The sequence below is a fragment of the Muntiacus reevesi genome, chromosome 13 (assembly GCF_963930625.1).
Source record: "Muntiacus reevesi chromosome 13, mMunRee1.1, whole genome shotgun sequence".
NCBI lineage: Eukaryota > Metazoa > Chordata > Mammalia > Artiodactyla > Cervidae > Muntiacus > Muntiacus reevesi.
The window spans coordinates 12,298,495-12,326,059 of record NC_089261.1 but is presented as its reverse complement, the minus strand read 5'-3'; the positions used below and the strand labels follow the sequence as shown (position 1 = coordinate 12,326,059).

At 44.7% G+C, this 27,565-nt stretch overlaps 2 protein-coding genes across 8 annotated transcripts in view; one reads left to right on the top strand and one right to left on the bottom strand.

Moving 5' to 3' along the window:
• Nucleotides 1-27,374, bottom strand: part of IQCD (IQ motif containing D) — a 43,237-nt gene extending 15,863 nt beyond the window's left edge. The window contains exons 1-2 of one of the 3 annotated variants that reach the window (XM_065903965.1): nt 27,239-27,374; nt 25,371-25,531 (exon numbers count right to left, since the gene is read on the bottom strand). The gene's annotated coding sequence lies outside the window, so the exon portion shown is untranslated. Of the gene's footprint in view, nt 1-5,601; nt 5,671-25,370; nt 25,532-27,238 lie in introns of those variants that run through there. The other 2 variants (XM_065903966.1, XM_065903967.1) reach the window with 2 other exon arrangements.
• TPCN1 (two pore segment channel 1) overlaps nt 25,786-27,565 on the top strand; it is a 71,161-nt gene continuing 69,381 nt past the window's right edge. For 3 of the 5 annotated variants that reach the window (XM_065903959.1, XM_065903960.1, XM_065903957.1), the window contains exon 1: nt 25,786-25,950. The gene's annotated coding sequence lies outside the window, so the exon portion shown is untranslated. Of the gene's footprint in view, nt 25,951-26,263; nt 26,409-27,565 lie in introns of all 5 variants that reach the window. The other 2 variants (XM_065903961.1, XM_065903958.1) reach the window with 1 other exon arrangement.

Below are 27,565 nucleotides of genomic sequence, written 5' to 3'. Positions count from 1 at the left end.
TCAGGAGGGGCGGCCGTGAGAAGATACCCCTCCGCCAAGGTAAGGAGCAGGGCTGCACTTTGCTGGAGCAGCCGTGAAGAGATACCCCACGTCCAAGGTAAGAGAAACCCAGGTAAGACGGTAGGTGTTGCCAGAGGGCATCAGAGGGCAGACACACTAAAACCATAATCACAGAAAACCAGCCAATCTGATCACAGGACCACAGTCGTGTCTAACTCAGTGAAACTAAGCCATGCGTGTGGGGCCACCCAAGACGGACGGGTCATGGTGGAGAGGTCTGACAGAATGTGGCCCGCTGGAGAAGGGAATGGCAAACCACTTCAGTATTCTTGCCATGAGAACCCCATGAACAGCATGAGAAGGCAAAATGATAGGATACTGAAAGAGGAACTCCACATGTCGGTAGGTGCCCAATATGCTAATGGAGATCAGTGGAGAAATAACTCCAGAAAGAATGAAGGGATGGAGCCAAGGCAAAAACAATACCCAGTTATGGATGTGACTGGTGATAGAAGCAAGGTCCGATGCTGTAAAGAGCAATATTGTATAGGAACCTGAAATGTTAGGTTCATGAATCAAGGCAAATTGAAAGTGGTCAAACAGGAGATGGCAAGTGAGTGTTGACATTCTAGGAATCAGCAAACTAAAATGGACTGGAATGGGTAAATTTAACTCTGATGACCATTATATCTACTACCGTGGGCAGGAATCCCTTAGAAGAAATGGAGTAGCCATCATGGTCAACAAAAGAGTTCGAAATCCAGTACTTGGATGCAATCTCAAAAATGACAGAATGATCTCTGTTCATTTCCAAGGCAAACCATTCAATATCATGGTAATCCAAGCCTATGCCCCAACCAGTAATGCTGAAGAAGCTGAAGTTGAACGGTTCTATGAAGACCTACAAGACCTTTTAGAACTAACACCCAAAAAAGATGTCCTTTTCATTATAGAGGAGTGGAATACAGAAGGAGGAAGTCAAGAAACACCTGGAGTAACAGGCAAATCTGGCCTTGGAGTACAGAATAAAGCAGGGCAAAGGCTAATAGAGTTTTGCCAAGAAAACGCACTGGTCATAGCAAACACCCTCTTCCAACAACACAAGAGAAGACTCTACACATGGACATCATCAGATGGTCAACACCAAAGTCAGATTGATTATATTCTTTTCAACCAAAGATGGAGAAGCTCTATACAGTCAGCAAAAACAAGACCAGGAGCTGACTGTGGCTCAGATCATGAACTCCTTATTGCCAAATTCAGACTTAAAGTGAAGAAAGTAGGGAAAACCACTAGACCATTCAGGTATGACCTAAATCAAATTCCTTATGACTATACAGTGGAAGTGAGAAATAGATTTAAGGGACTAGATCTGATAGACAGAGAGCCTGATGAACTATGTATGGAGGTTTGTGACATTGTACAGGAGACAGGGATCAAGACCATCCCCATGGAAAAGACATGCAAAAAGGCAAAATGGTTGTCTGAGGCAGCCTTACAAATAGCTGTGAGAAGAAGAGAAGCGAAAAGCAAAGGAGAAAAGGAAAGATATTCCCATTTGAATGCAGAGTTCCAAAGAATAGCCAGGAGAGATAAGAAAGCCTTCCTCAGTGATCAATGCAAAGAAATAGAGGAAAACAACAGAATGGGAAAGAGTAGAGATCTCTTCAAAAAATTAGAGTTATCAAGGGAACATTTCAGGCAAAGATGTGTTCAATAAAGGACAGAAATGGTATGGACCTAACAGAAGCAGAAGATATTAAGAAGAGGTGGCAAGAATACACAGATGAACTGTCCAAAAACGATCTTCATGACCCAGATAATCACAATGGTGTGATCACTGACCTAGAGCCAGACATCCTGGAATGTGAAGTCAAGTGGGCCTTAGAAAGTATCACTATGAACAAAGCTAGTGGATGTGGTGGAATACCAGTTGAGCTATTTCAAATCCTGAAAGATGATGCTGTGAAAGTGTTGCACTCAATATGCCAGCAAATTTGGAAAACTCAGCAGTGGTCACAGGACTGGAAAAGGTCAGTTTTCATGCCAATCCCTAAGAAAGGCAATCCCAAAGAATGCTCAAACTACTGCACAATTGCACTCATCTCTCACGATAGTAAAGTAATGCTCAAAATTCTCCAAGCCAGACTTCAGCAATACATGAACCGAGAATTTCCAGATGTTCAAGCTGGTTTTAGAAAAGGCAGAGGAACCAGAGATCAAATTGCCAACATCCAGTGGATCATCAAAAAAGCAAGAGAGTTCCAGAAAAACATCTATTTCTGCTTTATTGACTACGCCAAAGCCTTCAATTGTGTGGCTCACAATAGACTGTGGAAAATTCTGAAAGAGATGGAAATACCAGACCATCTGACCTCCCTCTTGAGAAACCTGTATGCAGGTCAGGAAGCAACAGTTAGAAACGGACATGGAACAACAGACTGGTTCCAAATAGGAAAAGGAGTACATCAAGGCTGTATATTGTCACCCTGCTTATTTAACTTATATGCAGAGTACATCATGAGAAACGCTGGGCTGGAGGAAGCACAAGCTGGAATCAAGACTGCCGGGAGAAATATCAATAACCTCAGATATGCAGATGACACCACCCTTATGGCAGAGAGTGAAGACGAAGTCAAAAGCCTCTTGATGAAAGTGAAAGAGGAGAGTGAAAAAGTTGGCTTAAAGCTTAACATTCAGAAAACTAAGATCATGGCATCTGGTCCCATCACCTCATGGGAAATAGATGGGGAGACAGTGGAAACAGTGTCAGACTTTATTTTTGGGGCTCCAAAATCACTGCAGATGGTGATTGCAGCCATGGAATTAGAAGACGCTTACTCCTTGGAAGGCAAGTTATGACCAACCTAGACAGCATATTAAAAAGCAGAGACATTACTTTGCCAACAAAGGTCCGTCTAGTCAAGGCTATGGTTTTTCCTGTGGTCATGTATGAATGTGAGAGTTGGACTGTGAAGAAAGCTGAGCACTGAAAATTGATGCTTTTGAACTGTAGTGTTGGAGAAGACGTTTGAGAGTCCCTTGGACTGCAAGGAGATCCAACCAGTCCATCCTAAAGCAGATCAGTCCTGGGTGTTCATTGGAAGGACTAATGCTGAAGCTGAAACTCCAATACTTTGGCCACCTCACGCAAAGAGTTGACTCATTGGAAAAGACCCTGATGTTGGGAGGGATTGTGGGCAGGAGGAGGAGAGGATGACAGAGGATGAGATGGCTGGATGGCGTCACTGACTCAATGGGCATGAGTTTGAGTCAACTCTGGGAGTTGGTGATGAACAGGGAGGCCTGGTGTGCTGCATTTCATGGGGTCGCAAAGAGTTGGACACGACTGAGCGACTGAACTGAACTGAACTGAACTGATTAATGTCTCTAACCATCTTTGGCTTCCTCACCTGTGACATTCCCCGGTGGCTCAGATGGTGAAGAATCCATCTGCAGTGCAGGAGATCTGGGTTCAATTCCTTGGTTGGGAAGATCCCTGGAGAAGGAAATGGCAACCCACTCCAGTATTCTTGCCTGGAGAATTCCATGGACAGAGGAGCCTGGCAGGTTTATGGTCCAGGGGGTCACAAAGAGTCAAACATGACTGAGCTAGAGTTTCACTTTCACCTGTGACATGAGGACAGACCCCACTGTTGGGAGCCATTATGGGAGATCCCACCCATGACAAGGTCATGAAGAGAAGACCTGAAACACAAGGCTGTTCAGGCTACAAGAGACCCTCCAGGTTGACCCCGGCCTCTACCCCACCCTGTAGCCACCCCCTTTTGCTGTTGTCTTTGTTCGTCCTGTTGCAGATCTTTGCATTGCCTGCCGAGAGCTCTCCTGCTCCTCTTTCACTAAATAAAGACCAACATAGAACCCTAATTAATAAATCTGCTGGACTCTGGTTCCCTATGAAGGGGCCAGGAATGAAGGAAATGTTTCAAGTAAGAACCCTTTTGCTGGCACTCTGGCTTGTTTGGCAGATGCGTACTAATGCACACGACTGCTCACAACACCTTAATCATAAACAGCATAAAGAACCTGATCACAAAAGGCCCTGATAGGCACAGAGCCCTTCGGGGGGTGAGAAAGCCCTATTAGAGAATACAAAACATATTACTCTAAGAGTGGTCATTAGATCAACGTTTGATTACTGTTAATGTGCTGAGGTTGTGCAGTAAAAACTATTGTTAATATAGTTAAGGATTTAGAAAAATAAGAGTTTAGCCCTAGTGTGGAAACAATAAGATAATTGTTAATTTTAATCAAGAGTGCTAAAACAGAGGCTGCCTCATCAGAGCCACAGAGTCTTTGTGTGCTAAACTTTTTAGATAAATAGCTGAGAACTTTTGCAAAAAAGGCTGACATTTGGTTAACAGGATTGTATTCTACTATGTCGCAACCTGCTATACCATGAGACTGCAACTTTTCTGCTTTCTGCTAAACTCAAGGCAAAATAGAACAATAAAGACTAGACTACGGAAAACAGTTTTGCTTTCACCTAGGTCATAAAATGTTAATACCCCCCAGGGCCAGAAGATAATGTACAAAGATCCACTATAAAAGAAGACTCTCATGAACAAAGAAGTATGCAGAAAACACCCTGGTTTTGTGAAGAAGAAAATTGACGTAATATTAAACTAAACTTTGTATGCTTCTCTTTCACCTCCCCTTAGAAATGTACTAACTTAGGGTATAAAAGCTACTGTAAAAAAAAAAGCATTGCCAGACTCTGCTGCACACCCCGGTTTGGTCTCTCTCTCTTTCTCTCTCTCTCTCCCTCACTCGCTGACGCCGTTCATCCTGAGGGTACCCTTGATTCTGCTGGGGCTGGACCTCGGCAAGTGGCGCCCGAACAGCGACCCAAAGGTGAGTCTCTCATTGTCCAGTTTTCGGGATGGCTGGGACGCCACCAGGGCGTTGCAGTCCCCCCTGCATAAGACAGGCAGGGTAAGGAGGGTGGGTAGGACCCCACTAGGGCACTACAGGCCCCCCCTACATAGAAAGGTAGGGCGAAAAATGTGGGTAGTTTTCAGGTAGTACCCCACTAGGGCATTATAGGCCCCCCTACATAAGAAAGGCAGGGTAAAAAAGTGGGTAGGTTTTAGCTTCCTTCTTTTCTAAAATTAAGATCTTCTCCTTTTTCTTCTTTTAATTACTAACAATAATGTGTAACAGTGAGTCAAAAGAAAGGCAACTTTTTATTGGGGTGATATTACAGCTATTAAACAGGAGAGGTATTAAAGTAAAAAAAAGCCAGCATTCAATCTTTTTTCACATTTGTACAGGAGCAATGCCCCTGGTTCCCAGAAGAAGGCACTGTTAACTTAAATACATGGGGAAAGGTGGGAAAACAGTTAAGAGATTATTATAGTCTACATGGACTGGAGAGGATGCCCACCAATACCTTCTCCCTGTGAAGTATGGTTAGAGATACCTTAGATCCGACTCATGAATCTGAAAGAGTAAAAGTTAAAGAAAATAAGGATGATGATGAGCCCAAACCGAGCTATCAGCAATTAAAACAAATGTTAGCTGCCATGAACATCAATAGTCATCCAGAAGGTGGGGAAGAAAAAGAAAAACAGCTTTCACCCTAAAATGAGGAAGATTTAGAAGAAGCAGCAGCTCGTTATCATTCTGATGAGGATTGGTCCTTTTTTTTGCCAAAGATGCTCCTAGAAGTTTAAGAGATACATCTCCAATTAGGCCTTCTGTAAAATTCAATCTTAAAATTCCTAAAGCATCCTTAGAACAGGGTAAAAAAAAGCATGGGGTGATCTCGACCCCCCCATGCCTCCCCCTCCGTATAGAGGTAAGGGTCCTCCCTTGGTTTTTGCACAGAAGGGTGCTTTCAGGGCCTGGAGATGATTTTGACCCCCATCTTGAGGCTTGCTTTCTTGTATTACTTGATTCAGAGGATGAGGAGGGCCCCTCTTGGGAGCCCCTTCCAATAAAATTGATTAAGGAACTCAAACAGGCTTGTGCCTCATATGAGGCTACAGCCCCACATACTTTAACATTATTGGACGCTTTGACAGCTAGATGCATGACCCCATATGATTGGAAGACAGTTGCTAAGGCTTGTTTATCTGGAGGACAATATCTACTTTGGAGAACTGAATATGAGGATTTGGCCTGTAAGCAAGCTAGAGAAAACCCAAAATATGGTCCACAACATATTGTGTAGGAAATCCTGGCAGGAACTGATGAATTTAAATCAGCCAGAAACCAGATGAATTTAGATAAAAAGGCCCTAGAGCAAGTGACAACTTGTGCTCTCAAGGTCTGGCATTCCTTGCCTCAAGGAAAAGAATTAACCTCTTCCCTATCTAACATAAAACAAAAACCAGAGCGCCCTGACCAACCAGTAAGGAACAAGAGACTTTATTGCCCTCTCTCCCCTTCCCTCTCTCTCCTTAGCCCTTCCTATCCTTCCCGTTTTTCTAGTCCCCTAGTTCTGGATGCAAGAATCTGAAAAGACTTTAAGATTTTTATTTATTTCAACTTTTTTTATAAACTCTGTTAAGAATAATTATTCTTTAAAAATATCCGTCTACAATAGTCTCTCCAGATTGGCGTAACTTGAATTTCTAAGGGTTGTGCTAAACTAAGTACTGGAAGTCTATTAAATAATTAGGTCATTTCCAAATAAGATTTTGAAACATTTACTACTAAACACTGGTTTCCCTTTACAGAAAAACTAAAGACATCTGGGACTACAAATGAATAGTATTTGATTCCATCCTGAGATGTTCGCTAAAATTTTTTTAGAAATTGTCACTGGTATTTATGTTCACCAATCTATAAAATGCTAATATAAAAGTCAATTCTTGGTTGCTTAAGGAAAGTAAGATGTGTGTGTTCAGTAAGGAATATATGAGGAATAAAGTTACATTTTATGAAGAAAAAGGAAGTAAGTCTGACTTACAGGTGGCTGTTTCAGGATGGGAGAACAAAGTAATGGGTACAGAAAGTGTTAAGAAGGTTTGATGAGCCCTCAGATTGGGAGAAAATAATAGCAAATGAGGAAACAGACAAAGGATTAATCTCAAAAATATACAAGCAACTCCTGAAGCTCAATTCCAGAAAAATAAATGACCCAATCAAAAAATGGGCCAAAGAACTAAACAGACATTTCTCCAAAGAAGACATACAGATGGCTAACAAACACACGAAAAGATGCTCCACATCACTCATTATCAGAGAAATGCAAATCAAAACCACAATGAGGTACCATTACACGCCAGTCAGGATGGCTGCTATCCAAAAGTCTACAAGCAATAAATGCTGGAGAGGGTGTGGAGAAAAGGGAACCCTCTAACACTGTTGGTGGGAATGCAAACTAGTACAGCCACTATGGAAAACAGTGTGGAGATTTCTTAAAAAACTGGAAATAGAACTACCATATGACCCAGCAATACCACTTCTGGGCATACACACTGAGGAATCCAGATCTGAAAGAGACACGTGCACCCCAATGTTCATCGCAGCACTGTTTATAATAGCCAGGACATGGAAGCAACCTAGATGCCCATCAGCAGATGAATGGATAAGGAAGCTGTGGTACATATACACCATGGAATATTACTCAGCCGTTAAAAAGAACTCATTTGAATCAGTTCTAATGAGATGGATGAAACTGGAGCCCATTATACAGAGTGAAGTAAGCCAGAAAGATAAAGAACATTACAGTATACTAACACATATATACGGAATTTAGAAAGATGGTAACGATGGCCCTATATGCAGGGCAGAAGAAGAGATGCAGAAGTACAGAACAGACTTTTGAACTCTGTGGGAGAAGGTGAGGGTGGGATGTTTCGAAAGAACAGCATGTATATTATCTGTGGTGAAACAGATCACCAGCCCAGGAGGGAAGCATGAGTCAAGTGTTCGGGCCTGGTGGGCTGGGAAGACCCAGAGGAATCGGGTGGAGAGGGAGGTGGGATGGGAGACTGGGATGGGGAATTCGTGTAACTCTATGGCTGATTCATATCAATGTATGACAAAACCCACTGAAAAATTAAAATAAACAAATAAATAAATTAATTTAAAAAAATAAAATAAAATATTAAAAAAAAAAAAGAAGGTTTGATGAAAAGTGCACTCCAAGGGAAGAGTTTTGTGTATAAATAAGAGTTTTCTTGAGATGGTGAACTGTCTTTGATAATGGATTTCATGTTTCTTTACCTCTAAAGTGATCTGTTCTATGTTTACCTTTAAAATCTTCTTTTGTACTTTGGCTAAGTAAATATATTATTTCACAGTGATCTATATGATTCTACCTGACAGAGTACCAGAAACCCTTTTGATATTTATTGACAAAACTGCCTAAATAGCTTGACTTCTAGCTGACTTTGGGATGTTTCAGAGGGCCCCTGAGACATCCCAAAGAGCTATTAAACTACCTGAGTTCATTTGACATGTGAAATTGCATGGGAAATATTGTTGGAGGAGTGATAACTCTCCTCAGGTTATATTGTATGGTTGATGTTACTGATATAGATATCCTAAAAATTATGTGAAATTCATGAAAGTCTGATGTGTCCTGGTAAAATGTTGTCAGTTATAATTTTAGTTATCATGTTAAAGTGTTACAAGTCACAGCAATGACCAGGCTATTTTGTCAATTACAATTTAATTAGATTTTAAACACGCTTTATATGGTTTCACTCTCATGCCTTTAGAAAAATACTGCTAGTTCTTCAAGATTTATTAAAAAGACTTTTCTAAGATTAACTGATAAATTTTGTTTGCTATCTGGTAAATTGGTAAGAGACTGAAATTTAGTCTACTTTCTATGTTAAGAAAACAAAGTTTTCTTAAAATAAATCTTTCAATAATAGATTATGAATTTCTTTGCCTTTAAGTGATTTATATTTGTTTTTAAAATCTTTTGTTACTTTAGTAAAGTAAATAAGTGCTATTTAAGATTATGGTACATGCAAAAGCTTGTTTTGCTTCTACAAAAAAAAACCCCTCACTGTTAGACTTGCGCTATCCTAATGTCCTTAAAACATGACAACAGTCTACTCCTAAATTGGGTAATTAAAAATGGGTGAACAATAGCTGAAAATCAAAGAGTCAGGGCTATGGGAGATCCAAGACGGCCGCTTGGCTTTTCCCAGCTCCCTGACAAACCTTATTTTTATTTGATGGGTTAAAGCCTTCCCTGGTTACGGGGTTAATATATCCATAATAAAAAAAAAATCACTAAATATTAAATTTTGTAAATTGTTAAACTAAGTTTCTAGTTATGTTAATTAAGGTTTAGTGTTCACTAAGACTCACTTCTGAGATAGTTCCTTGTTATGTTATATTGCTAACAGATTTAATTAAGTTATTAAAAAAGACACTCTAAGTTTGTTTCTAAAGCTTATCTCAGTAATCTATCTTTGGATGAAGATCAGATGCCTCATGACCTGCAACCAGGATGTCCTGCGCGGGCAACTCAATAAGCCTCCATACCCACATGGGGGACAAAATGAGTCGCTTTGCCATCAAGCACAGAGAATAGCTCCTCTACAGGGATCTTCAGCCTCTCCTAAAAGTGTTTTTATTGCTATGCTTGTTTTACTTTCTTGCCAGCGGCAGTTGCATTAATTCGGTGGGTGCATACTGCACAGTCTGTTGATACTATGTCAAAGGGTGTCTCCTTGGCTTTGGCTGTTCAAGAGGTCGTGGACAGAGGACTGGAGATGAAGGTGGATGCTCTGGAGGAAGCAGTGATGCATATCGGAACAGAACTGCAAGCCCTAAAAGTAAAATTAGCACTGTCCTGCCACACAGACTACTGGTGGATTTGTGTAACACCTTAAAAGTTAATGAGAATGATTACAATTAGGAAAAACTTAAAAATTATATTTCAGGGGTATAGAACAGCTCTAGCGTAAGTTTAGACTTAGATAGATTGCATGGACAGATTAGAACAATAGAGCATTCTCGATTGGATTTTACTGCTGCTGGAGCTGCCAGTGATTTCTTGAAAACCTTCTCCAACTTTATCTCTGCCAAAAATATTTTGTCTACTATTTTTAGTTACATTGCTGCATTAGCACTGATTATTATTATTATTGTTATTCTCCCTGTATCATCAGAACTCTTCGGCAGAGCACTCAGAAGCTTGCAACAGATATTCATCTGGCTGTTTTAAAAAATAAAAAGAGGGGTGACGTCGGGAGCCATTATGGGAGATCCCACCCATGACAAGGTCATGAAGAGAAGACCTGAAACACAAGGCTATTCAGGCTACAAGAGACCCTCCAGGTTGACCCCGGCCTCTACCCCACCCTGTAGCCACCCCCTTTTGCTGTTGTCTTTGTTCGTCCTGTTGCAGATCTTTGCATTGCCTGCCGAGAGCTCTCCTGCTCCTCTTTCACTAAATAAAGACCAACATAGAACCCTAATTAATAAATCTCCTGGACTCTGGTTCCCTATGAAGGGGCCAGGAATGAAGGAAATGTTTCAAGTAAGAACCCTTTTGCTGGCACTCTGGCTTGTTTGGCAGATGCGTCCTAATGCACACGACTGCTCACAACACCTTAATCATAAACAGCATAAAGAACCTGATCACAAAAGGCCCTGATAGGCACAGAGCCCTTCGGGGGGTGAGAAAGCCCTATTAGAGAATACAAAACATATTACTCTAAGAGTGGTCATTAGATCAACGTTTGATTACTGTTAATGTGCTGAGGTTGTGCAGTAAAAACTATTGTTAATATAGTTAAGGATTGAGAAAAATAAGAGTTTAGCCCTAGTGTGGAAACAATAAGATAATTGTTAATTTTAATCAAGAGTGCTAAAACAGAGGCTGCCTCATCAGAGCCACAGAGTCTTTGTGTGCTAAACTTTTTAGATAAATAGCTGAGAACTTTTGCAAAAAAGGCTGACATTTGGTTAACAGGATTGTATTCTACTATGTCGCAACCTGCTATACCATGAGACTGCAACTTTTCTGCTTTCTGCTAAACTCAAGGCAAAATAGAACAACAAAGAATAGACTACGGAAAACAGTTTTGCTTTCACCTAGGTTATAAAATGTTAATAGGCCCCAGGGCCAGAAGATAATGTACAAAGATCCACTATAAAAGAAGACTCTCATGAACAAAGAAGTATGCAGAAAACACCCTGGTTTTGTGAAGAAGAAAATTGACGTAATATTAAACTAAACTTTGTATGCTTATCTTTCACCTCCCCTTAGAAATGTACTAACTTAGGGTATAAAAGCTACTGTAAAAAATAAAGCATTGCCAGACTCTGCTGCACACCCTGGTTTGGTCTCTCTCTCTTTCTCTCTCTCCCCACCTCTCTCTCTCCCTCTCTTGCACTCGCTGATGCTGTTCATCCTGAGGGTACCCCTGGATCCTGCTCAGGCTGGACCCTGGCACCCCACACTTGATAAAACTGTTGTGAGCATGACATGAAGTCCGGACTCAATCATGTTGGGCTTTTAGGTGGACTTCCAAAATGATATGATTTAATATTGACATTTGAATACTTCTTAAAACATAATGTGCTTTTTTCCTCAAAATAATATATATTTGTTTTTGTGCAGAAAAGTTTATAAACAGCCAACATGGATCCCTTTTTTTACTCCTTTTACTATTTCTGTTTTTAATTATGCAGGCTTCTGCATTATTCATAACTTTCTGTAAGTAATGGAGGAAGACAGAGACTGATTAAACCACTCACCATTTTCCAGGCTCTTCCCCCTTACAAATTAATTCATCACAATTTTTAATTCCTCTTTTGGCAATGTAGCTTTCAAAGTGTTTATTTCTGGCTCTCTGCAACTGTGGATAGTATTACTTTGGTTGTTTCAGACAGAAGGAAGAATTTCTTAGCAGTGAATTTGGATTTTTCTAAAATAGACTTCCCCCACTGAAATATATGTATACATTTAAATCATAATCTTATCAGATGCAAAATACTGGCTTTCCCTGACTGACATATGTTGCAGAAGAGTCTTTTTAAAACTGTGACCCTTTAGTGAGTGGTGGAATCAGTTTGGCTGTTGAGACTAGCGTTAAAAATAAAGGAAATAGAAAATATCAGAGCACACTGCATGTAGTATCCTTTTATATTTAAACAAGCTTGTGTTGTGTGCCGGGTTAAGGAGGAAAATGTATTTCTTTGTCTGGCTTGTGGGTAAAAAAAAACAACAACCTGCATCCATAAGCCCATATGTTAAAGGCATTTGATTGGCCATAGGACATAACCTGCTGCTAGGGTCTTCCCAGGTTGCTCAGTGGTAAAGAATCTGCCTGTGAATGCAGGAGACACCAGAGTTGCAGGTTCAGTTCCTGGGCTGGAAAGATTTCCTGGAGTAAGAAATGGCAACCCACTCCAGTATTCTTGCCTGGAAAGTCTCATGGAGAGAGGAACCTGGCGGGCTACAGTCCGGGGATCAAAAAAGAGTCAGATGGGACAAATAATGCATGCCATTATTTCAAAGCTAAGGTCAAAGAGAATTTCCTCTGACGTTCTGTATTTCAAATGATCTTGATTTTTAATCCTTTTTGCTTTCAGTTCCATTACCTAGAGCTTGAAGGGAAAAGGTAGGGGTGTGTGTGTGTGTGTGTGTGTGTGTGTGTGTGTGTGTAGCATTGTGTGAAAATAACAGTGTAGCACAGAGTTTTTCAGTCTCCACACTATTGTCATTTTGGGTCAGATAATTGCTTGTTGTGGAGGCTGTCCTGTGTGTTGTAGGAGGTTTAGCATCATTCCTGGCCTCTATCCCCTTGATGCCACTAGCATCCCTCTCTTGCCATCAGCTTCGGTCAGTTGGAGACTGCAGTGCCCATGTCATTGCCCCATGTTCCTGAGGGATGGGTGTGGGCCTCATTGAGAACCACTGGTTTGGACCACAGTGGTCTGGCTCCCCTGCAAAACTCTTGCCCTCCCATACGCTAAGCCCAGTGCTTTATCCAGAGTCAAAGGAAGGCTTGCTCATGCCTTGCCCACTCGGTCTGATGAGCTGAGCTTGATGCCATCTCAAGTCACCATCAGTTACAGAATCAAGCTGGGTCTTAGGAGCCCTGGGGGCAGGATCCGCCCCTGCCAGGGGCTCTTGGAGTAAGTCTGGGCAAGACCCTTCTCTCTTTTGCATGTGGGAACACACACCTGTCACAGGCATCAAATGGGAGCTGGATCGAGGAAGGATGGTTTAACAGATGGGAAGGCCCTTTGGAGGGTTAAAAGCTCTCTCTCAAGTGGAGTCGTTATGATTATTATTATATGTTGAGGGATGAATCAGGTTATGTATTGACCTCACTGCCCAGAGCTGTTTCCTCCCAGGGAAAAAGGGAACTGTGCAGAGGGGGAATTTAGCAATTCAGTAGGGAGAAAAGACTCACTTTTTAATTCTTTTTTTTTTTTTTTTTTTCTTGCAGCTGCCCCGTGTAGCTGGTGGGATCTTAGTTCACCAACTAGGGATCAAACCTGAGCCCGTGGTAGTGAAAGTGTCGAGTCTTAACCCCTGGACTGCCAGACTATTTCTAATTCAATCTGTTTACTCATTATAGGTCTATTGAAAATTTCTCTTTCTTCTTGGGTCAGTTTTAATAATTTGTCTTTTTATTTATTTATTTTTTTATTATAATTTGTCTTTTTAGTCCTGTGTGTTCCTTGGAAGGACTGATGTTGAAGGTAAAACTCCAATACTTTGGCCACCTGATGCGAAGAGCTGACTCATTGGAAAAGACCCTAATGCTGGGAAAGATTGAAGGTGGGAGGAGAAGGGGACAACAGAGGATGAGATGGTTGGATGGCATCACCAACTCAATGGAGATCAGTCTGGGTGAACTCAGGGAGTTGGTGGTGGACAGGGTGAAGGAGTCTTTTGGGCCTAGAAAAGAGAACAACACTCTCAAAGGCCCCTTGCCGAATCATCTAACTTCGGAGAAAACAAAGCATAACTTTAGTTCCATCCTGATGCTCCAGTCCAGTTGCATCCATCTGGGACTTATCACCCCCAGTCCGGAAAGCTACCACCCCTACACACGCCCAGAAGACTTATCATCCCATGCCCAGCTACAAATGTCATCTCAGCAAAAGAATACTCAAAATAACCCGCCTGATTGACGTTTCCCTTATCGGTTCCACAAACCTCCCTATAAGATTGAAGTCTCCCTGATCCCTCTCAGCTCTCAGCCTGGTCGTTAGGCCAACTGTCGCCCCTTCTTGCCTAAATAAAGGTAACCTACTTCTGTTGAGCTCGTCTTTCCTTTTCTGCCTCGCTGGAAATACTGTACCTTACATTCTTGGTGCCTAAACCGGGAGGGGGCAAGGCACACGTCTCTCACTCTCTCTCACTCTCTCACTCTCCCTCCCTCTCATTGTTTTCCCCATTTCCCCCAGAGTCTGGGAGCCCGAACATCCTCCAAACTCACTTTTCTGCCAGGGCTCTTAAGTTCCCCTCAGGGACGCCTAGTGTCTCCGTGAGCGGAGCAAGCCTTGTGCTAAGACTTTATTGATGCTTTGCGTTCCCCCAGGCCTCAGCTTTACCCCCTTTTCTCTCTCTCTATGACGACCTCCAGAATAGGGACCTCTTGCCATTTGACCGCTCTACATGCAACACTCCACTCAAGTCGCCCCGAGATTAAGGTAAGGTCCCATCCGGATGGAGTTCTAGAGGCGCCCTAGGGCTCAGTCCTCTCAGGGTCCCAGGGACGCTCGGCCCAGGGCCACTCTGTAGGCGACGGTGGGGGACGCTCCACCTCGACACAGAGCTCTCTTCTCATAACTCCTATTGCCAGTACGGGTGATGATTCGAGTTCCCAATAGGAGCCTCTGCTTGCCTTTCAATTATGAGGTCTGGTCAATCTGTCCCTAAAGATTCCCCTCTGGCCTGTGTTCTCAAAAATCTCAAAACACTCTCACTCACAGAACTCAAAGCTAACCGCTTAAAACAACTCTGTACACAGATTTGGCCTCAATACCAATTAGACAATCAAGACCACTGGCCTGAAGTCGGCACATTTGGCTTTAACATTCTCCAAAATCTCACTGACTTCCTTAAATGGAATGGCAAGTGGTCGGAGATCCTCTATGCCCAAGCCTTTTGGGCCCTTTGGAGCAGGCCCTCCCTATGCCAGGCCTGCTCCACCCACGAGGTCCTTCTATGCACCTTGCCTCCCAAGCAAAAGGGCTCTTCTTCCTCAACTAACCACAGACCGCAACCTTTTGCACCCCCGGAGTTCGACCCGCCTCCCCTCTCCTTCCCCTTCATCCAACTCACCTACTGGCACTGGAACCTCTCCTGACTCCCCCTTGGCCCGGCTACCCCTTCTCCCCGACGCTCCTTCCCCACTTCCCTCCCCCCCCCCCACCCCGCCACGTACCCAACATATGTTTCCCCTGAGAGAGGTGGCAGGACCAGAGGGCCCCACCCGAGTCCACGTGCCATGTTCATTGTCAGATGTGAGTCAGATAGAAGAAAAGTTGGGATCATTTTCTGAAAATCCTACCAGATACAGAAAAGAATTCCTGAGACTCTCCCAGGCCTATAACCTTACATGGAGTGATGTATATTATATCCTAAACGCCACTCTCACTCCAGATGAAAAAGACCATATCTGGCAAGTGGCAAAAGCCAATGCTGATCATTTACATAACCAAGACCTGGGCAGCCCAGTTGCTGATGAAGCGGTGCCTCAGTTAGATCCCCACTGGACTTACCAGCCGGGTGACCCAGGTATCAGCAGACTCAGTCATATGATCACTTGCATTCTGGAAGGAATGCAGAAAAATACTCATATCCATGTCAATTATGATAAAGTCAGGGAAATTACCGAAGGGGCAGACGAAAATCCAGCCTTATTCTTGGCACGCCTCACAGAGGCAGTCCAGAAGTATACCAGCCTAGATATCACTACCCCTGCCGGGTTACTCTACCTTCATGTTCAGTTCATCAGCCAGTCTGCCCCTGACATCAGACGCAAGCTTCGACAACTAGAAAAGGGCCCTGAGAACCCCCCAAAGAGACCTTCTAGAAGTAGCCTTTAAGGTGCTCAATAATAGAGAGGAGGAGGCTAAGAGAGAAAAAGAACATGAGAGAAAAGCTAAACATGCCTCTTTGGCAGCAGCAATTAAGGAAAGAGATCAGCCTGGCCCAAGTCATCCCAGAATGGGGCTTAAGACTCCCCCTGGACCCTGCTTCCGATGCAACCAGTCAGGACACTGGGCAAAGGCATGTCCAAACCCGCGGCCCCCACAAAAGCGTGCCCAACCTGTGGAAATGGGGACGCTGGAAGCTGGACTGGGAGGACTCCACCTCCCAGACCTGGAGAGTGGAATGTCCACAGGGACGCCCTGGCGCATCTGAGGAGATCTCCACTTCTCCCCAAAACCCCAGCTAAACTCTATGAGAGTTGTTCCAATGACAGGGCCCGGGTTCTAGCCCCCCAGCCCCTGTCCTAAACGCAAGCTTGGAACTTAGGGTAGACAGGGTAGTGGCCGAAAAAAAGATCTCTTTTATAGTAGACACTGGAGCCACTTTCTCTCTCTTGACTTCCTACTCTGGCCCAACTCAAGACTCAGAACTCACAGTCAAGGGGGTCTCTGCAGTTGCCCTAAGGCCAAAAACAGTCCTCCATTACTCTGTCAATTTGGAAAAGCGACCCTTATACACTCATTCCTCATAATGCCTCAGTGCCCAATGGCACTCCTAGGGAGAGATTTGTTATCCAAATTGGGGGTCTTTATTACCATAACCCACCTCGATACAGTCTCTATATTCTGCGTGCAGATGGCACCTAGACAGTCCCTGTCCCTCTCCCCTGACCTTCCCGTTGATCTACCCACCTTAGACCCCCAAGTCTGGGACACTGATCACCCATCCATAGCCAAACATCATCCCCCAGTCCACATTATCCTAAAAGGCCCCTCGACTATAATCACCAAACAACAGTACTCTCTCACCCCGGAGGCCCACAAGGGACTTAAGCCTATCATAGACCGTCTTCTTCAAGCCTCTATCCTAATTCCTACCCATTCACCACACAACACCCCTATTCTGGCAGTAAGAAAGGGGCCAAGCTCTTGGAGACTGGTCCAGGACCTGAGAAAAATCAATGAGGCTATTTATGCCGACATTCCCAGAGGTCCCTAACCCTTATACCCTTCTGTCTACCATACCCCCGACTGCAACCCACTTCACAGTATTAGATCTCAAAGACGCTTTTTTCACCATCCCCCTCCACCCCCTCTCCCAATCCCTCTTCGCCTTCACCTGGCAAGACCCCGAGACTCGCGTGTCCCAACAGCTAACATGGACAGTTCTCCCCCAGGGGTTCAGAGACAGTCCCCACTCTTTTGGACAGGCTTTACAAAAGAACCTACAGACACTCGACCTAGACCCGAGTCATCTCCTCCAAAACATAGATGACCTCCTCCTTTGTAGCCCAACCCGAAAACTCTGTCTCCAACAAACTGCCAAACTCCTTGGAGCCCTGGGATCCTGGGGTTATCCCAATCTAAGGCCCAAATAGTCAAGACAAATGTCACCTGCTTGGGGCTTTCCATATCCCATCAACAAAGAACCATTCCCTCAGAAAGAATTCAGGCCTTAATTAACTGTCCACTTCCAAAAACAAAAAGAGAACTCCTGTCTATCTTCAACCTACTAAATTTTTTCCGTATCTGGATCCCCTACTTCCCCCTCATTGCAAAGCCGCTCTATGAGGAAACTAAAGGATGTCTGGATGAGCCCCTCTTTAATCCTTCCTCGCTGGCCAATCCTCTTCACCAGCTCACCCAGAGCCTCCTCCGAGTGCCAACACTCCACCTGCCAGACCCCACCAGACCATTCTTTCTCTTTGCATGTTCCAACCAAGGACAGGCCCTGGGCTTCTATGTCAGCAGGCCGGAGACACCTGGGCTCCCATAGCCTATCTATCAAAACAGCTGGACATGGACAGGGGTGGCCTCCCTGCATACAGGCCATGGCTGCTGTCGCAGCCCTCGTACCCAAAGCAAATAAACTCTCTAGACATGCCCCTTTAACAGTCTGTTCTCCACACACCTTCCGAGACTTGCTGTCACATCGGGCTTTCCTCTCCCTTCCCCCTTCCAGGGTACAGGTCCTACATGCCTTTCTTCTCGACCCTCAGCTCTCATTCTCCCCCTGCTCTCCCCTTAACCCCGCCAGCTTATTACCCGTGTCCTCTACAACAGACTCCCTCTTACAAAGCTGCAGCCTAACAGTAGATCTTACCCAAAACCCCTTCCAACATCTAACAGATCAGCCCATCCTAGACCCAGACACCCCACACTGGTCCATTGATGGCAGCTCCCAAAAATCCCCACCCTTTGCAGCAGGATATGCCATCATCCAGGGACACCTTTGTCACAATCTCGGAACCCGGACAACTGAAGCTTCACCGCTGCCACCTCACACCACCTCTCAACAGGCAGAACTGATAGCTCTCACCAGAGCTTTCTCTAGCTAAAAATCTAAGGGTTAACATCCACACAGACTCCAAACATGCCTATAACATACTTCACTCAAACGTCCTAATATGAAGAGAAAGAGGTTTCCTAACCCAAAGGGGATCCCCCATTAGTAATTCAGACCTGATCCACAAACTTCTAGAGGCAGCACTCTTAACAAACAAGGCCGCCGTCCTCCACTGTAGGGGACATCGTCCTCCACTGTAGGGGACATTGAAAGGGAAGTCTCATATCAGCCTACAACAATGCTGCAGACCAGAAGGCAAAGGAGATAGCCCTGTCCCATCCTTCCCTCCAGTCCCCTGTCATCTTAGCTCTGACTCCACCCGACCCTCCCACCACCAGAGAAATCCTCTCTTATCTACACTCACTTTTTCATCCCTCATCCAAGACACTCCAACAGTTCCTCGGTAACCACTTCCCCATATCCAATGCTGACCAACAATATTTAGATAACCTTACCTGCTCCTGTCAAACACGTCAACGTACTAACCCCAATTCCGACCTTAAACCGACATCCTTTCCAACCCATCAAATGCGAGGCAGCCTCCCAGCACAGGATTGGCAGATAGACTTTACTCATATGCCCCGAGTCCGGAGGGTCAGAAACCTTCTAGACCTTGTGGACACCTTTTCGGGATGGGTAGAAGCATTTCCCACTACAAACAAAAGAGCCCACACCATGGCCCACATCCTCCTCACAGAAATTATCCCCAGGTTTGGCCTGCTTGCATCCCTACGGTCTGATAATGGCCCGGAATTTACATCCAAGGGCACCCAACAAATTGTCCAATTCTTACAGATACCCTGGAAATTTCACTTTCCATACCGTCCCCAGTCCTCAGGAAAGGTAGAAAGGATGAATAGAATAATCAAAGAAACCCTTACCAAACTAACCCTCGAGGTACATCTGGACTGCACTAAACTTTTGCCAATTGTTCTCCTCAGAATATGGGCTTTGCCCAGAAAGCCCCTGGGGCTGAGCGCCTTTGAGGTCATGTATGGAAGGCCCATGCTCCCTCCTGGACTCCCCGCTGAACCTCCTCCCATACCAAGCTTCCTACACTCCCCTCTGCTGGTGGAACTCCGCAATGCCCTCTGGAAATACGTCAACCACAACTTGGCTGCCCCTGACCCCCAAGCCTCCCTGCCCCCTTTACAAACTGGGGACATGGTCTATCTGTCTGAGAGTCCCCAGGGTAACCTAACCCCAAAGGGGCAGGAACCATTCAAGGTCACCCTCCTTACCCCAACTGCAGCTAACCTGGAGAAGGTCACTTCCCGGGTACACCTCTCTCGCCTAAAACAGGTCACCTCCAATCCTGCGCTGCTCTCCTTAAATGACACCTATCAGGTCTCCCTCACAGGACCCACCTCCTTGAAATTCACCTGGCGACAACCCCTGTCAACCATCCGAGAGGACACTGAATGACCTGGACTCTCTTCAAACTACAACTGTTCCTGACCCAACGATTACAAGGCCTCTGGACCAGTGCCCCGACGGGAACCTCCTTCAAAGACCTGACTACACTGGTGTCTCAACTGTGGCTCCAGGGAACCTTCTGCAACCTGACTCCAGACGAAATCGACTTCTTTACTCTCATTCTCTACATCATTCCGCATCGTAATGAGCACTGTTCCTCCTCAGATTCAAACAACCACCAACTTGGGGCCTTCTGCCCCTCGCCTGACTGGCCTCTCCCTGTCTCTCTAACCATAACTGCACTCCTAATCTTAATCCTTGCTGTAGGCCTAGTAACTGTCTCCCCTCAGGACTGGCCACCTATCCTCCGTCTTTCCGTGGGTATCGCCTACGTTGCTAGCTGTGTTCTGCTCCTAGGGCGCTATTTCCTCTGCACTGCCTAACTAACAGCCCATGACTCCTCTGGTTCTTATCCTTGCTGCGCTCCCCAGCCTTCTGGCCACTCCCTGCCCCTGCTCAGACATTTATTCCTATGTACATTCCTCATGTTATAACACAGCTCCAAACCATGCACCATGAACCTCGGGGGCGGGAAGTCCAAATCCCTACTCACTGTCAAAGTTCAAAAGAGAGGGAGTTTCGTGAGTACTTGCCATAAGCCAAATGAAGAAACATATATTTCTATTCCATTACCCATTGGGGGTACTCAGACAGGGGCGGGGTACTAGATCAAAATCGGGACAAGAAACAAGAACCAGTCATAAAGAACATAATTTCCCGCTTACAGGTGACCCCTGAGCCCTATAAATGCCTAGACCTCCTTCCAAATTATGGCCTCCCCTGAAACCCCCCACTGGCAACCAACACCTTACCTGCCTTCTCAACTCTTCCTTCCAATTCTTCCAGTACACACAGCACACATCCCAGTGTTGGATATGCATGTCACTGTCTCCCTCACCACACATAGCAATTCCCTTACCCTCAACCTGGCTGTCACAGGGCAACTATACCTCCCCTTCCCAACAGAAAACTACACACCTCGTTGGGCCAGTCTCTGACAACGTCCTACTCTCAGCCTCTTCAAACCTAACCTGTATTGACTACTCTAGTCCCAACTGCACTGGTCTTACAAACTCTGCTCCCTCCTTCTGTTCCACTTGGGTTCTCTGGAGCAGCACAAATAATTGCACCAATCCAGGAATCTTCATTCTCTGTGGGACCTATGCATTTTCTTTTTCTTTTTTTTTTTTCCAGTGGGACCTATGCGTTTTCATTCCTGCCCTTAGAAACCCCTGGACCCTGCATCTTGGTCTTCCTGACCCCGGGCCTAACATTCCTCAAAGAAGAAGAGATAGAACAAATAGTCTACCCCCAAGGGAAACTTGCCCACAGAAAAAGACAGGCTGTCATAGCCCCCCATCCCACCCCCCTCGCCCCCCCGCCATGATTGGGACCAGTCCTAGGCATCGGGACTGGAGGCATCTCGACCTCTGCCCCTTTCGACTACAAGCTGTCCCAAGAACTTAATGAGGGCATGGAGCGGGTAGTGGAGTCCTTCGTTTCAATCCAAAGACAAATTAACTCATTAGCTTCTGGGGCCCTACAAAAGAGGCGAGCCCTGGACCTTCTCACCGCACAAAAGGGAGGGACCTGCCTTTTCCTAGGAGAGGACTGCTGCTACTTTGTTAATGAGACGGGCATAGTCCAGGGCAGAGTCAAAGAACTTAGAGACAGAATTGATCGCCCACAGGAAACAGTTACAAAACCTTATCCTCCCCAAAACCTGTTCCAACAGAACCTCACTTGGTTGCTCCCTTTCCTGGGACCATTGGTACTTATCATTCTATTCCTCTTATTTGGACCCTGTCTCTTCAATCTCTTTCAAAGGTTTCTCCAAGAACAGATTCGGGCCATCTCTCGAGATCAGGTCAAGACCATCCTTCTTCTTGAGAGCCTCACCTCAAGCTCAGAAAAGAGAGACCGTGAGCCCTAAGATGATCCTCCATTCCAGACCCAAAACCGTCGCCCCTATCCAGCAGGAAGTAGCAAGAGAGATACGGCGCCCTTTCCCCCATTTTTTTATGATTTCAGGGTCTGGAATGAAGGAGTCTTTTGGGCCTAGAAAAGAGAGTAACAGTCTCAAAGGCCCCTTGCCGAATCATCTAACTTCGGAGAAAACAAAGCATAACTTTAGATCCACCCTGATGCTCCAGGCTGGTTGCATCTATCTGGGACTTAACCTACCACCCCCTATACCCGCCCAGAAGACTTATCACCCCCTGCCCAACTACAAATGTCATCTCAGCAAAAGAATACTCAAAATATCCCGCCTGATTGATGTTTCCCTTATTGCTTCCACAAACCTCCCTATAAGTATATAACCTCCCTGATCCCTCTCGGCTCAGCCTGGTCGTTAGGCCAACTGTCACCCCTCCTTGCCTAAATAAAGGTAACCTACTTCTGTTGAGATCGTCTTTCCTTTTCTGCCTCGCCGGAACTGTACCTTACACAAGGAGGCCTGGCGTGCTGCAGTTCATGGGGTCGAAAAGAGTCAGACAACTGAGCGACTGAACTGAACTGAGGAATTCATTCATTTTTTGTAAGTTGACTTATTTTTTTGGCATGAAGTTTTTCATCATTTTCCTTATAATTCTTTAAGTTTCTGCAGTTCTGATTTTGGCAATTTGTGCCTTTTTTTTTCTTGGTCAGTCCAGCTATATCTTCCTGGTATATTAGCCTTCCTATCAATATCAAATGGTCCCTCTTTGTTCTAGCAATATTTTCTTTTTGCCTTAAAGGCAATTTTGTCTGATAGTATTTAGCCTTTCCAGCTTTCTTATGGCTGCTATTTCCATGGAGTCCAATTTTTTTTATCTTCTGTGTCTTTTAATCTAAGATGAATTTCTTGTAGGCAGAATATATTTGTCTCACTTATTTATTCATTTATTTTAAAGCATTTCTTTCTCTTTTCTTTTTTTTGACTGTGCCGCACAGCTTATTTCCCTGACCAGGGATTGAATCTGCACCTTTGGCAGTGAAAGCACTGAGTGCTAACCACTGGACTGTCATCTCAGTTTTTATTTTATTTTATTTTCTAGTCTCATTTTTTAAAATCTAGTCTAGCAACCTCCATTTTGATTGGGGTGTTTTTTTTTTTAATTTAATAATTTACATTTAATTATTCATATAGTTGGATTTGCATCTGATGTTTTACTATTTTTTATTTATTTCACCTCATGCCTTTTATTTTTTGCTTTTATTTTATAAAAAGCATGCTATTTACTGAATGCTTTTTATTGTGTTAAATGTTTTTAGTCAGTTCTTTTGATTATTCCATTGATTTTTAAAATATTTTTTGAGGTTGTTTTTTTTTAAGTGGCTGATTTAGGGATTATAATGTACACTTTAATTTATCATAATTTATTCTGGGATACTAAATATTTTCTATTTGATGAGTCATTGTTATCTTGTCTTCTTTCAATTATTTAAACATGGTTTCCTTAGTTCTTTGATCGTATTTATAATAGGTTCTTTGAAGTCTTTGTCTGCTGAAACCAACATCTGGGGACACATAGAGACTGTGTCTGTTGACGGCTTTTTTCCCCTGAGTATGTTTACACACATCTCACAATTTTTACTGAACACTGGAAATCTTAGAGGGAAGAATTTTTTTTGGTAGCAACACAGCATTTTTTTCTTCCTAATGATTGCTGTTTTTGTTTTGCTTGGACAGTTGGTAATTTACTTCCTGGACTAAATCTGTCAAGTCAGTCTCCTCCACGGTATGCAGCTACTGATATCTCTGCTTAATTTTTTTAAAAATATTTTTATTTTAAAACGTGGCTTCCTAGGGGTCACCTATGTATCCACATAGTTTAATATTCAGTCAAAAATCAGTCAAGGGTTGTGCTCAAACTTTGAACCAGTAAGGCTCCTATTCTTGGATGGCAAGTACTGTAAACACTCAGTACACCTGTCTACACAGGCTTCAACAGCCAAGGATGTCTAAGTCGCTGGGGCCCAAGCAGGTCTCTGCTGCACATGCGCATAACCTCTAGTCAGTCAAGGTTAAGACACAGAGCTCGTCGGGTTCCGCATGGATGCCCCATTCCCTGTAACTCCGAGCTTTCAGTCCACTGTTGGCGCCGAATAGAACCACAACCTTGGACTGCTACACCCGCCGGCGTTCCCTGTTCTTATTCCACCAAGACTGCTACTTTAGCCAACAGTCCTCCAAATCAAGTGAGCCCCATCAGACAGCGACAGTGAAGCTCTTGGTTTTCAGGGGGCTACCCGCCCTGGTTGAACTATTATACGAGATAGAACTGAGTATGGGGAAATCAGAGAAGTCTCAGGTAAGTACAGAACAAACCTGAAGTTCGGTGGTTTTATGAATAAAAGCTCTCAGTTTGTTGTATGCTTTTGCCTGATTTTCAGAGTGCTAATTTAGCAATAGATGGTTTTGTCTAGCTTTATAATTGGTTTGAAAAATTATTATTGTGTTAAAATATACATAACTTCAGCGGTAAAGAATCCACCTTCAGTGCAGAAGACCAGGTTGGAATCCTGGGTTGGGAAGATCCCCTAGAGGAGGGAATGTCAATCCACCCAGGTATTCTTGCCTGGAAAATCTTAGGGACAGAGGAGCCTGGCGGGCTACCGTCCAAGGATTTGCGGAGTCAAGACACAACTGAAGCGACTGAGTTGGATTGAAGCAACTGAGCGCGCATGCAGGCAACATAAAGTTTACCACTGGAACCATTCAGTGGCAGTAAATTGTTACATTCATATCTATATGCAGCCATCACCACCATCTGCCTTCCAGAACTTTTTCATCATCCCAAATTGAAACTCTGTACCTATTAAGTAATAACTGCTCCTTTCCCACTACCCCAGCCCCTGGTGACCATTATTCTACTTTGTTTCAGTTAATCCTTGCTACAAACCCTTCGTCTTGAGTATGTAAATGAAATTATATTTTTAAGAACAGGGATGGAAGTTAAGGTCTAAAATTATTATAGCACAAAAGGCCAACATTGGTACAAAGGTATATAATTTAAACATTCACCTTCATTGCATGCTCACCTTAGGATGTATAAACTGTTGATGGAATGGTAGGGGGCTTATAAAACTACTCTCTCACTCCCGGCACCTATGTGTGACTTGAAAGTAGTTTAACTTTGGTGTGATTCCACTTGACTAGTATCATCCACGTTTTACGGATGAGGAGGTGGAACCATGAAGTGGACAAGAGGAGGGGCAGAGTAGAGGCAGAGACACCAAAGAGGATGCCCAGTCTTCTTTGCAGAAGGTCGAGAGGGAGGTCCAGACTGAGGCAGGGGCTGGAGATCAGGCTCCTGAGTTGGGGACTGGCTCGCGGTGGGGTCGGCGGGGCGCTGCTGATTCCTCAGAGAGTCAAAAGATATAGGACTAGACCCCATTCAACATCTCCCCATCATCTCCAGCCCTTCCCCACATGATCACTCACTTGCTCGGTGGTCTTTAGGTTTTTCTGTCGTTGATTACCACAGCTGTACCTGCGTTGCTAGGTTACCCATCAATCTCAGAAGGCGGGACTCGGTGTCTGATTAACTTTCTTCTTCACCATTCGATTCCTTATTCCCCTCGGTTTGGTCCACCTCCTGAGAACTGACCAATCAGAAACACGGTGTGTGTAACTCTCCACCAATTGGAAGAGCCGGGCCTCCCTCAGGGTTAAACCGAACGAGTAAGGCGGGGAGAATGGGAAGGCAGGGCGGGCAGGGAGGCTTGCATTAACTGGGGAAGGACGTAAGAGCTGGCCAATCAGAGATCACCATGACGGCCGAGGTAGCCAATGGAGCGCGGCGAAGGGGCGAATGGGGCGGTGCCGGCCAGACGGAGGGGACAGTAGGCGGCGGATGGGAGAGCTGGCGCAGCTGCCGTGGTGGCAGCGGCTGAGGTGGCGGTTTCTGCGGCGGCTGCTGCAGCTGCAACAGCTCCAAGCTCGGGGCTTTGGCGGCTGCGCCGGCGGGCTGTGCTGGCTGTGCGGACCCCGGCGGTCGGTCCGGGTTGCTGGGGCGGCGCGTGTAAGAATTCGAGGCGTGTGAGGGATGGCCAGCGGAGAGGGCAGGGGGCTCGGAGTGAAAGGTTGCGACTGGGCGTTTGGGTGCGGGAGGCGGGCAGATCGGGCCAAGAGGGGCTTCGGGGTTTATTGCTGCGCTTCTCTCCCTCCAGTCCTGGTCGGCGCGCGGGGGCGGGGTGGGGGGGGGGCAGCGTGGGGACCGCCCGAGGAAGCCCGGGGCGGGGAGAGGGGGCTCAAAGTCGAACACGTGGAGTAGATCCCGCACGCCTCTTCGCTCCTCCTTTTCTCTCAAATGCTCATCTCCCTGGCGCCCTCAGGCCACCCACCCTACGAGAGACTCTTGCCTGATCAGTCTGCCCGAGTGGACAGCGGGACGGCCTGCCGGCTTTCCCTGGGACCTTTCCCTAGGGGTGACCCTTCCATTCTGGGTCCTCTCTAGAGGGAGAAGCACTGTGACCTTAAGTAAGTCCCTTCTCTTCTCTGAGCCTCAGTTTTCCCTCTCTAAAATTATGGGTTTGAGTTCAGATGAGGAGACTGGTCTGGGAAGAGAGGAAGGGTAATGGTTATCAGGGAGGGTCAGACTGCCTGGGTTGAAATCTGGGCTCTATTACTTCCCTGCGGTCTACTTACCAGAGGTAGGTTAATTTAACCCCTCTCAACCTCACTTTCCTCATCTGTGAAGTGGGGACATCAGCTAAGTAAATTTTCCTAACAGCAACACTATTTACATTTTGAGCCACATATGTCTCTGTTGTGATCAACCCCACTGAGAGCCACAAAACTAAGGCATGCATTACAAGCAAACAGTCATATATTATACAGCTAAAATAAAAGCCAGTAGCTACTATAATAGCAATGATACAATTAAAAAAGCTCTTCTTGATGAGTTGAAAAAGTTAATAGTCTCTCCAGCCTACAAAATTAATACCGACTGGGACAAGATGTTAATAATTGTCAGGGCTGAGTGATCAATACAAGGAAGTTCATTTACATATTCTCTCTACATTTAAGTATATTTGAAAGTATCTGTGATGAAAAGTTAAGCCAGAAAGAAAAAAAAAGACATAAAAATGCTTTAAGACAGCCAAATGGTAGCATCTCATTTGGAATTTCCTTTTCTGTTTTCCCACTACTGAGATTTAAAAGTAAAATGAATCCCTAGATCTGGAGGAAACTTAAAAAAAATCTCACAGGAAGTTTGCTGAACAGAGTGCTACAGGCTTAGCAGCAAAGAATAGTGCTCACTTTAAACTGCCTACTTTTTAAGAAACTATTGATGCACAGGGCCCTACCTTGAATGGTCGTGGAGGTTTCTGAAGGAGGTAAATTGCTGGGTTGCCTTTCAGTGGGTTGGTTTGGAGGAAAACTTGATTGAGACCAGAACACTGCAGTTTGAGGAAGGAACCTGCTGCTGTTTTCAAGTTCAAAGGTCTGCTGTTAGATCTGCTGAGTGGTTGCATTTCTTTTGGTCCTCCTCAGCGGAAACGGGAATGTGTATAAATAGGAACTGTAAAAGGCTAGTTCTGACGGTTTTGAATTGGAAGTTCCAAATAAGCATTTCACTTAAAAAAATATTCTAGTCTCTTCCCTTTTCTCCCCAAATACCTAAATCTAGGAGA